This window comes from Lampris incognitus, chromosome 2 (assembly GCF_029633865.1).
Source record: "Lampris incognitus isolate fLamInc1 chromosome 2, fLamInc1.hap2, whole genome shotgun sequence".
Classification (NCBI taxonomy): domain Eukaryota; kingdom Metazoa; phylum Chordata; class Actinopteri; order Lampriformes; family Lampridae; genus Lampris; species Lampris incognitus.
The window spans coordinates 69,853,348-69,865,278 of record NC_079212.1 but is presented as its reverse complement, the minus strand read 5'-3'; the positions used below and the strand labels follow the sequence as shown (position 1 = coordinate 69,865,278).

The 11,931-nt window shown below is 47.3% G+C and overlaps 1 pseudogene; it reads right to left on the bottom strand.

The window, feature by feature from the left end:
- Nucleotides 1–8,489: 8,489 nt before the first annotated feature.
- Nucleotides 8,490–8,856, bottom strand: LOC130107942 (60S ribosomal protein L27-like; annotated as a pseudogene).
- Nucleotides 8,857–11,931: the final 3,075 nt, after the last annotated feature.

Genomic DNA, 11,931 nt, shown 5'->3' with positions numbered 1-11,931 from the left:
AGATCCCGAGATTATTGCCGTCTGGAGCTATTCTCCGGGTAGGGTCACCCATGGCAGTAAGGTCAAGGGGGAGGTCCCTGACAAAGAACAATCCAACCAAAACCTCAAAAGTGGAACAGGTGGATGATGATGGCTGACTTCAGGGAAGCCTCACAACGGCTGGGAAGGCAGATGAAGGCTACAGCAGCAATGGGCCCCCAGTCATCTTGGACTCCATGCCACTGGATCCTGACCCAGCTCTTTCAAGGACCATGTGGTGGCTGTCTGTGCACCAGTCTCCCCATGTTAAACAAAATCACGAACAGGCGTCCTCCATAAAGGGAATCCACCCAAACATCCCGGATTATGTCCTATGGCAAGTGGCAACGGGGGCAGGATAGTGAGATCTGGAAGCCCCTAGTCATGAGCCAACACATCAGGTGGTGGGTGCTAGATTCAGTCACTGGGCTCTTGGAACGAGGTAGAAAGAACCCTTCGGTAGTTGCACCCATGACTGAGCAGCCATCTTTAGGATCCACTCTACTCACCCCACCCAGGGACTAGGTAGGGGCTAGATAAGGAACCCTAAAAACAGCCTGCTTCAAACCTCCTGACTGGATTACTGCGTCCAGAGGGATCACCACACATGGTCAGAAACATAGAAACATGAGCTGTGGTGCCTAGAATGTGCGCACACTGATGGATAGTCCACACAGTGACAAATTGGAGAGGAAAACCGCAATCATGGCTAGAGAACCGAAGAGATGCCGGATTGACATAGCTGTCTTTTCTGAAACCCGACGGGGAATACGAGGGACAAATGAAGGAGGAGAAGGGTGGCTACACTTTGTTCTGGAAAGGAAAAGCTGCTGATGAGCCCAGAATCCATGGCACTGAATTTGCCATCAGGGACCAGATCATCAGCCACCTCTCTGAACTTCCTGTGGGTATCCGTGAGCATCTCATGACCTTCCTCTGGTGCTTGCCAACAACCAGATGGCAACAGTTGTGAGTGCCGATGCCCTTACTTTAGACTCTGAAAATTAATTAAAAGAGACCTTCTACACCTGCTTAGACGCAACATTGTCAAGGTTGTCCAAGAAGGATAAGATTATTCTCCTAGAAGACTTCAACGCCACGGTCGGCCGGGCTCAACACCTTTGGAAGGGCACTATAGGAAAGGAAGGCATCGGGAACATTAACTTCACTGGAGTTGGCAAATGTGTTCAGTACAACCTCACCATCACTAACACTCCGTTTTGCTAGAAAAAAACAAATTTAACACATGTTGGAGACACCCCCACTCAAAACAGTGGCATCTCTTTGACCATGCCATTGTATGAATCAGGGACTGCCGTGACATAAACATCAGGAGGGTCATAATCAATGCAGATTACTGTTGGACAGATCATCGCCTCATCTGCTCCATGGTGTCCATCAAACTCAAGAGGAGAAGGAGGGTTCAAAAGAAACAGATCCAGGCAAGACGGAACCTTGAAAGCCTGAATGAAATTGCCACCCAGCAGCGACTTCAGGCCTATCTTGGGGAAACAGGAATATCCCAATGACATCGAGAAGCACTGGAGCCTGCTCAAATCCACCATCCTTGACACCCTTGGGTACAAGTCCAGAAAACACCAGGACTGGTTTGATGAGAATGACACAGAGGTAAAAGAGCTCATCGCCAAGAAAAGGAAGCCTCTCGTGCCTGGCAAAATGATGTAATCTGTAGGGCTAAAAGAGTGGCTCTCTCCAGGGCCAAGGTGGACATGCAGAGAGGGGCGAGTTTAAGAACTCTTGGTGGACAGAAAAGGCTCTGGAAATCCAGTGACTGGCAAACTTGGGTGACATCAGAGGCTTTTTCAGCACTGTTAAGGCTGTCTCTGGTTCAAACAACCGTGGCTTAAACCTCTTGCACTGAAAGGACAAGCAGAAGCTGCTGACGGATGAGTCCGTTAATGCCTGATGGAAGGAGTACTTCCAGGAACTTCTCAACTGCAAATGCATAGCTGAACCAGACATTGCCAGCCATATTCCCCAGAGTCCCATCAGAGAAGACATTAGGGAACCTCCCACGATGAGAGATGTTCAAGATGCCATCAGGAGCCTTAAGAGCAATAAGGCTGCTGGTCCAGATGGGATCCCAGCTGAGATCTTAATGAAAGGTGGACCAGAGCTCCTGTATCACCTCCACGCCCTTCTCCTCAAGGTCTGGGAAAAAGAACTTCCCTCAGAGCTTAGTGAAACTCTAATAGGGACCATATTCAAAAAAGAGGAAAAGGTAGAATATGGAAACTACAGGGGCAGCTCACTCTTGTCAACAACAGGGAAAGTCCTCGCTTGTGTCCTCACAAACCGACTGCTACTGAGGAAGTATTCCCAGAATCTCAGTGTGGCTTCCACCCATACAGAGGTACACTAGTCATGCTATTTACAGCATGCCAACTACAGGAAAAATGCCACGAGCAAAGGCAGCCTTTGTAAATGGCCTTCAGAGACCTGATAAAGGCATTTGACCCAGTAGACTGCCACGCTCTGTGGAGCATACTATCAAGATATGGCTGCCCTAACATACATCAGAATATTGAGGTTTCTATATGACATCATGTCAGTCACAGCGCACAGCAACAGCAGCTCTGAGTCAGAGCCCTTCACTGTGGAAACAGGAGTCAAACAGGGATGCATCATCACACCCATGCTTTTTACAGTCTTTATTGCTGCCATACTCCACCTCATTGGCAAAGAGCTGCCATGGGGGATCACAATCCTATACAGAACTGACGGCAATCTCTTCAACCTTAATAGCTTCAAGGCTATTATAATAAATAGATAAATAAATTTCAATAAATTGAAATTGAAGGCCAAGAGCAAAGTCTGCAACACCACCATCATGGAGCTTCAGTATGCAGACAACAATGCCATCGCAGCCCACTCAACAGAAGACATCCAGGACATTCTGAATGCCTTTGCCAAGCCATACAGAGCCCTGGGTCTAGCATTAAACATCAAGAAGACCCAGGTCCTATATCAACCTCCACCCAACCAGCCATCTACCCAGCCCACCATAAAAGTAGACAACACAATTATTGAAAACGTTGAGCACCTCCCCTTCCTCGGCAGTCTTCTCTCCTCAAAAGCTGACATGTCAACCATGACATCAGTTGTGCCAGTGGCTCGTACACCAGACTCAGGATAATAGTCTTTGAAGACCGAGACGTAATGGCCCCAAAAAGTAAACCTCCTGGTCTACGGAGCTGTTGTTCTCCCCACACTGCTGTATGGAGCAGAGTCATGGACCACCTAAAACAGGCACCTGAGAGCCCTGGAACAATACCACCAAAGATCGTTACAAAAGATCTCGAGAATCAGCTGGAAGGACAGATGCACCAACATCAATGTTCTGGAAGAAGCCAACATGACTAGCATCACCACCACAATAATGCAGCACCAACTCCGATGGACAGGCCATGTCATCTGTATGTCCAACACGCGTCTCCCCAAACAGATCCTGTACTCCCAGCTGAGGGAAGGTCAGCGAGCTCCCGGTGGGCAAAAGATACATTTCAATGACAATATCAAGACCAGTCTGAAGAAATTCCACATCACATCGAGCAAATGGGAACACATTGCACTGGATAGCTGCTCCTGGAAGAAATCTGTGCAGGAAGGACCTGCAGGTCACGACATGGAACTCCACTGAGAAAAAGCGACAGTCAGCACGGCAAGGAGAGAGCTGATAAAGGCTCAACCACCACCACTTTCCCTTGTCCACCATGCACCAAAGTATGTGGATTGCAGATCGGCCTCTACAGCCATCTGAAGACACACAAGCAGACAACCCAACGGAGAAGACAGTCGTACTCACTTCGAGTGACTGCTGATGATGATGTTGTTGTCGGTGTGTGTGTGTATGTGTCTGTGTGTGTGTGTGTGTGTGTGTGTGTGTGTGTGTGTGTGTGTGTGCGTGCATAACCGCATGTGGGTATTTGTTTTGTGTTGGTGCCCTTGTCCCTGCACACATTATCATACCATAGATCATCGATCATAGTAAGCCTTACCAGGGGAAAATTAATGTTCTCAGTGCTTCCGAATGTTCTGTCTAAAGTCATTCCTCCACTTTCCCCGTCTCCCCCATCATCTCTTTCACTGTTCATTCAGTACTTGGTCTCTCTTTGTAATGGGTTTAATTTGGTCCAATCATGTGAATACACTAATGCACACATGCACGTACGCACGCACATGCTCAGGTTAATTCCATTCACTGGGGTAGATCAGTGCATGCCCGCAGGTGTCACTATGTGATGAATGGAATATCCCGGGCCCAGTATCACTCTTTGTCCCAATAATAGTAGTTAAACACCATTTCCTAGTTCCAGAACACTGAGCGCCACCGAGGCAAACAGTGTTAGTGCTGACAGTGGAGTGATGTTTTTCTCATTGAATACCTATGAAGTCCTCTAGATGTCCATTAATGATAGATTCCACACATAATAAAAACAGGGCCAGCCCACCACTAATCCATAATGGATTGCCAGGCAAGGCCTGAAACCAATCCAATGCCCTGTCCTGGCCTCCGCTGTGCAGTTGCTTGCACACAAATGCACACAAACATGTGCGCGTGCGCACACACACACACACACACACACACACACACACACACATGAAGCAGAGTCTTCACTCATCCCTTTGTGTTTAATCTCTCTAAGTGTTCCCCCCTCCTTTTACGGTTTACCTGTCAGCCTTTCCTCCCTCTCATATGCCCCTTTCCCACTGGACAAAGAAATCCGCTAACACCCGCTAACATCTGGCTTTTGTCTTTAGTGGGAAAGGTTTCAGGCACGGCGGCACGGTGGCGCAGTGGTTAGCGCGGTCGCCTCCCAGCAAGAAGGTCCTGGGTTCGAGCCCCGGGGTAGTCCAAACTTGGGGGTCGTCCCGGGTCGTCGTCTGTGAGGAGTTTGCATGTTCTCCCCGTGTCTGCGGTGGGTTTCCTCCGGGGGCTCCGTACTAGATTGTCCTTAGGTGTGTGTGTGTGTGTGTGTGTGTGTGTGTGTGTGTGTGTGTGTGTGTGTGTGTGTGTGTGTGTGTGTGTGTGTGTGTGTGTGTGTGTGTGTGTGTGTGTGTCTCGGCCCTGTGATGGTCTGGCAGCCTGTCCAGGGTGTCTCCCCCGGCTGCCGCCCAGTGACTGCTGCTGGGATAGGCTTCAGCAGAGCAGGACAGGCGGTTTGGATAATGGATGGATGGAAGGTTACAATGGACATTCAGTCCCGGGACAAGTGACTCCGTCGTAGTCATGGGTGTTTATCGGCCCCAGCTCCGATCGGCAGTGATGGAAACATGACACACAGCAAGACACGCTAGTTTACGCCTCCGTGGCGCCATGGCGCGCGTTGAAGTTCCGGACGTTGGCGCGTAAATAGACCGGAACAACACGCAACGGCGTTTGCTGGTAGGTGCAGGTGAACGTTCGTCGACGGTTGTGTGCATGTCGTTGACATTTATCCGTGGTAAATCTTGCAGGCATCGCGAAAAATATGCCATTGTGGTGACACACGATTGAGGGTAGAGTCACCAGGTGTGCAGCATCCTAGCGGTTGGTCAGCTGGTTGCAAGGAGAGGTTGAGCTGTATCGGTGCTGCTTTGTGTGGCGAGTAAACGGTAATGGACTCGACTCGACCTCTCCGTCTCCTCATTCCTGCACTCCCACACCACTGTCAATAACACGCCAACAAACAAGAAACTGGTAGGACCGCTGCAGTAGAAACCGGAAGTCAGTGGACCGATAACACGCCAACAAACAAGAAGCTGGTAGGACCGCTGCAGTAGAAACCGGAAGTCAGTGGACCGAGAACACGCCAACAAACAAGAAACTGGTAGGACCGCTGCAGTAGAAACCGGAAGTCAGTGGACCGATAACACGCCAACAAACAAGAAACTGGTAGGACCGCTGCAGTAGAAACCGGAAGTCAGTGGACCGATAACACGCCAACAAACAAGAAACTGGTAGGACCGCTGCAGTAGAAACCGGAAGTCAGTGGACCGAGAACACGCCAACAAACAAGAAACTGGTAGGACCGCTGCAGTAGAAACCGGAAGTCAGTGGACCGATAACACGCCAACAAACAAGAAACTGGTAGGACCGCTGCAGTAGAAACCGGAAGTCAGTGGACCGCAGTTGTGCACAGAATTGGCTTCAGGTCACTTTAGTTGTGTCGTGCTCAGATTTATGCCTGTTCGCAGCTATAGTGTGTCCTGGCAGAGGGGTCCCTCCTTTAAGTGCTCTTCATCGGCTTTCTCCCGATGTTTTGCTAAAAAAGCTTTTCTGTGGAGATTTTCCTCATCTAGGTTCAGGGTGGACAGACAGGGGAGGGGTCAACTGCTGTTGCTTCTCACAGGTGAAATGTAAATCCCCGAGACTAACCTGATTCAGGGGTCTACGAATAAACGTGATTCAAATTGAATTTCAGTTCAGTTCATGTCATTTCAATTCGATTCACTTCCATGCCACTGGACTCGAAGCTCATCCCGCAGTAGCGGGATTCTAAGCTGAAGTCCTTTACCACTAAACTGGAGGTGCCACAAACACATCCCCCACCCCCTCCTGGGGCGGCTGGAGGCCCAGCTCTCCGCAGGTCACCGTGCTGCCAATTCTGCTGGCATGTCTTTTCCTCCCCTCCGTCTCAGGAAAGGCCTGGGCAGCGGCCTGCCACATTAAGGACTGTAATATGGATGGATGGAGAAATTCCAGAGACAGGTATGAGGGGGCTGACGGGTGTATCAGGGAAACGGATATGGGGGGCAAAAAAAAAAAGAATTCTGTTGCCAGAGAGGAAAATTCCACCGAGCCTGACCTGCTCCATGCCTGGAGCCAGGGGAAGACAAACCATCTATCATGAACATGGAAAGCTGACATGATGGCATTTAGAAAGCTATGTTTTGCACAGGTTAAAAATACAAATACTTTGGGGTGTCCTGTTACCTCAAGAGACCAGGGGGCACGAGATATTCCCCCAATATTCTGACTTGTCCAACTGTTCTTTTTGTCCATATTTCCCACCTCTCTCTCTCTCTCTCTCTCTCTCTCTCTCTCTCTCTCTCTCTCTCTCTCTCTCTCTCTCTGTCTGTCTGTCTCTCTCTGTATGTCTGTCTGTCTCTAGCTCTCTGTCGGTCTCTCTCTCTCTCTTTCTGTCTGTCTGTCTGTCTGTCTCTGTCTTTCTCTCTCATTACATGTCTTCTCTTACGCCATGACATACAGACAGACGATGTAATACTTAAATCAAAGACTGTACTGCCATATGACATTGTGCCTGCAGTACTGTCGTATAACCAGTAGAGGGAGACTATCATTAGTCCCTTTGAGTGTAGGAACCCCAAGTGGATGGGGACATGGAGCATTCGTCCTCGACTAGATAAGCAGTTGCCATTTCTGATTGTATGATCAGCTGTTTGTGCTATGTTGTGAGAGAGCAAGGAAACAAAGAGGAGAGAGAGAGAGAGATAGAGAGAGAGGGGGGGCTGAGGGAGAAAGAGTGCTGACTTGCCCCTTCCTCCTGGCTCCTGGTTTGAGCCATTGATTCTTAGGGATCAAGAACTGTCAGCGCAAGTGGCCCTGTCCCCGAGCAAAGCTACAGTTTAGAAAGGGTGCGTGTGAGGGCAAGGGCACGTGCGTCATCCCAGTCTGAACGTCATCATCCATCTCTCAATAAAGCTCTCAGCAAATTCAAACGCAAGGCCTCTTATTCTGCGGAGGGTAATATCCAGTCCATTACATACAATGAGACGTCTTTTCCTCTGATGTCTTCAGGGTGGATCACACAACCCGCTTGGCTCTGCGCATAACTAGTCCACTAACTTCCCCCTGCACCTACCAGCACACGGGGGACACGTTTCGAGTTGTACATATCAAGTTATGAGGATGAGTGGACGGATGGACGGACAGACTGAATTGTGGACGTAACTCGATATGTACAACTTGAAACGTTTCCCCCGTTTGCTGGGGGAAGTGTGTGGACAGTTGTGTGCATGTGGTTGACACTTATCCATGGTAAACCGTGCAGGCATCGCGAAAATTATGCCATTGTTAATAGCACGCGCCACCAAACCGGAAACTGGTATGACTGCTGCAGTCGATACCGGAAGTCAGTAAGTTAAAAAAATGCATCAACGTAGGAGCAAATTCCACTTATTAATTGTGCATCACCATGCATTTTGTCTTAAAGTACACCCAGTTTTCATACTTTCAACAAGCCGTGATTTTGGAGTTTCCCCAGAGTTTGAATAACCTCACCTTCCGGGAGGTTTTGTTAAACAGCCTTCTATCCAAGTGTTTTCGATAGCTACTTTAAACCTTCACTAGTGGCGTTACTAAGGTGAAAACACGGACGGTCAAATGTTTCATTCTGGGCTGACAGGATGCAGGAAAACATTGTTTCTTTCTTGACATATGACCCCCCCCCCCCCAGCTTCACTCATGTTCAACTTTCAATCAGAGAGAGAGAGGGGGGGGGGAGAGTTTAGAATCTGAGCTTCTGGAAGAGCCATTTGTTCTCGCCCGTCTCGTATCGCTCCTCGATCTTGGCCTTGGCCTCCCGCCTGGCTTTGCGCTTCAGAGCAGCATCCCTGAACACATCCTTGGTGACAACTGTTTTGTCCAGGGGAATGTCCGCCGAGTATCTAGTGGGCATGAGGGGGCTGTAGTTGGGCACTTTAACAACTGCCTTGATCTCGGACCTCTTGGCGATCTTCTCTTTGCCCATGGTTGTGGTGACCTTACCGGGGATAGAGGTCGATGTCGAATGTTCTGGACGATGACAGCTTTGTGTCCAGCGAACGTCCAGCAAGGACCACCACCACCTTCCCAGGTTTCAACAACTTGTCCATATTGATGCTGTTCTACGGCCACTGCTGACAGGAAAGGGGGAGAGAGGGGGGGCATACATTTGAGATTCCCCCTAATCCACCCTGTTCTTTGGAGTTACCCTTCCGTGTTCTGCAGGCAGTTCATCCATTCACTCACAACCACAGAGGCTTACGCAGGCATTCTGTGCCTTTTCTCATTTTAATGATGTTCAGTTACATTTTTTGGCCACTACTTAAAAAAAAACAAAAAAAAACAACTGACACTAAAAAGCACAGCAGGGGAAACCTGTTTGCCAAATTGTAAAGCCCAAGTGTTTTGTCAGCATGCGCAGCAAGATGCACAAAGTATTCCCCAAGCCCAGGTGTGGCTGCGCTCGTCCTCACGCTTTCCACTGATTGGTCCGTAGGGGTGTGTGTGGCAGGGTGGTTGTGTGGCAGGGTGGCTCTGTGGCAGGGTGGTTGTGTTGCAGGGTGGCTGTGTGGCAGAATGGATGTGTGGCAGGGTGGCTGTGTGGCAGGGTGGCTGTGTGGCAGGGCGAATGTGTGGCAGGTTGGCTGTGTGGCAGGGCGGCTGTGTGGCAGGGCGGATGTGTGGCAGGGTGGCTGTGAGGCAGGGTGGCTGTGTGGCAGGGTGGATGTGTGGCAGGGTGGCTCTGTGGCAGGGTGGCTGTGTGGCAGGGCGGATGTGTGGCAGGGTGGCTGTGTGGCAGGGTGGCTGTGTGGCAGGGCGGATGTGTGGCAGGGTGGCTGTGTGGCAGGGTGGCTGTGTGGCAGGCAGGGCGGATGTGTGGCAGGGCGGCTGTGTGGCAGGGTGGCTCTGTGGCAGGGTGGATGTGTGGTAGGGTGGCTGTGTGGCAGGGCGGCTGTGTGGCAGGGTGGATGTGTGGCAGGGTGTTTGTGTGGCAGGGTGGCTGTGTGGCAGCTGTCCTGAGATTGTCTAAATGACTCAGGACAGATAAATTGGTTTCACTCCTCAAACGAAGAGAAAGAGCTCGAGAGAGCTGGAATCCCTCTCTACTGAAAGGACTTTTAATGAACGTTTTTTTTAGTCTTTTTACAAGGCTTTGGATTCTGGTGTTTTAACTCTGCTGTTTTAACTCTGGTGTTTTAACTCTGCTGTTTTAACTCCGGGGTTTTTAATTCTGCTGTTTTAACTCTGGTGTTTTTACTCTGGTGTTTTAACTCTGCTGTTTTAACTCTGGTGATTTACCTCTGGTGTTTTAATTCTGGTGTTTTAACTCTGGTGTTTTAAATCTGGTGTTTTAATTCTGGTGTTGTAACCCTGGTTATTTAACTCTGGTTTTTTAACTCTGGTGTTTTAACTCTGGTGTTTTAACTCTGGTGTTTTAACTCTGCTGTTTTAATTCAGGTGTTTTAACTCTGGTGTTTTAACTCTGGTGTTTTAACTCTGGTGTTTTAACTCTGGTGTTTTAACTCTGCTGTTTTAACTCTGCTGTTTTAATTCTGGTGTTTTAACTCTGGTGTTTTAACTCTGCTGTTTCAACTCTGGTGTTTTAATTCTGGTGTTTTAACTCTGCTGTTTTAATTCTGGTGTTTTAACTCTGCTGTTTTAACTCTGCTGTTTTAACTATGCTGTTTTAACTCTGTGTTTTAATTCTGGTGTTGTAACTCTGGTTATTTAACTCTGGTGTTTTAATTCTGGTGTTTTAACTCTGGTTATTTAACTCTGGTGTTTTAACTCTAGTGTTTTAACTCTGCTGTTTTAACTCTGGTGTTTTAACTCTGGTGTTTTAATTCTGGTGTTTTAAGTCTGGTGTTTTAAATCTGGTGTTTTAATTCTGGTGTTGTAACCCTGGTTATTTAACTCTGGCGTTTTAACTCTGGTGTTTTAACTCTGGTGTTTTAACTCTGGTGTTTTAACTCTGGTGTTTTAACTCTGCTGTTTTAATTCAGGTGTTTTAACTCTGGTGTTTTAACTCTGGTGTTTTAACTCTGCTGTTTTAACTCTGGTGTTTTAACTCTGCTGTTTTAACTCCGGGGTTTTTAATTCTGCTGTTTTAACTCTGGTGTTTTTACTCTGGTGTTTTAACTCTGCTGTTTTAACTCTGGTGATTTACCTCTGGTGTTTTAATTCTGGTGTTTTAACTCTGGTGTTTTAAATCTGGTGTTTTAATTCTGGTGTTGTAACCCTGGTTATTTAACTCTGGTGTTTTAACTCTGGTGTTTTAACTCTGGTGTTTTAACTCTGCTGTTTTAATTCAGGTGTTTTAACTCTGGTGTTTTAACTCTGGTGTTTTAACTCTGGTGTTTTAACTCTGGTGTTTTAACTCTGCTGTTTTAATTCTGGTGTTTTAACTCTGGTGTTTTAATTCCGGTGTTTTAACTCTGGTGTTTTAACTCTGGTGTTTTAACTCTGCTGTTTTAACTCTGCTGTTTTAATTCTGGTGTTTTAACTCTGGTTATTTAACTCTGGTGTTTTAACTCTCGTGTTTTAACTCTGGTGTTTTAACTCTGCTGTTTTAACTCTGGTGTTTTAACTCTGCTGTTTTAATTCTGGTGTTGTAACTCTGGTTATTTAACTCTGGTGTTTTAACTCTGGTGTTTTAACTCTGCTGTTTTAACTCTGCTGTTTTAACTCTGGTGTTTTAACTCTGGTGTTTTAACTCTGGTGTTTTAATTCTGCTGTTTCAACTCTGGTGTTTTAACTCTGGTGTTTTAACTCTGGTGTTTTAATTCCGGTGTTTTAACTCTGGTGTTTTAACTCTGGTGTTTTAACTCTGCTGTTTTAACTCTGCTGTTTTAATTCTGGTGTTTTAACTCTGGTTATTTAACTCTGGTGTTTTAACTCTGGTGTTTTAACTCTGCTGTTTTAACTCTGCTGTTTTAATTCTGGTGTTTTAACTCTGCTGTTTTAACTCTGCTGTTTTAACTCTGGTGTTTTAATTCTGGTGTTTTAACTCTGCTGTTTTAATTCTGGTGTTTTAACTCTGCTGTTTTAACTCTGCTGTTTTAACTCTGGTGTTTTAATTCTGGTGTTGTAACTCTGGTTATTTAACTCTGGTGTTTTAATTCTGGTGTTGTAACTCTGGTTATTTAACTATGGTGTTTTAACTCTGGTGTTTTAACTCTGGTGTT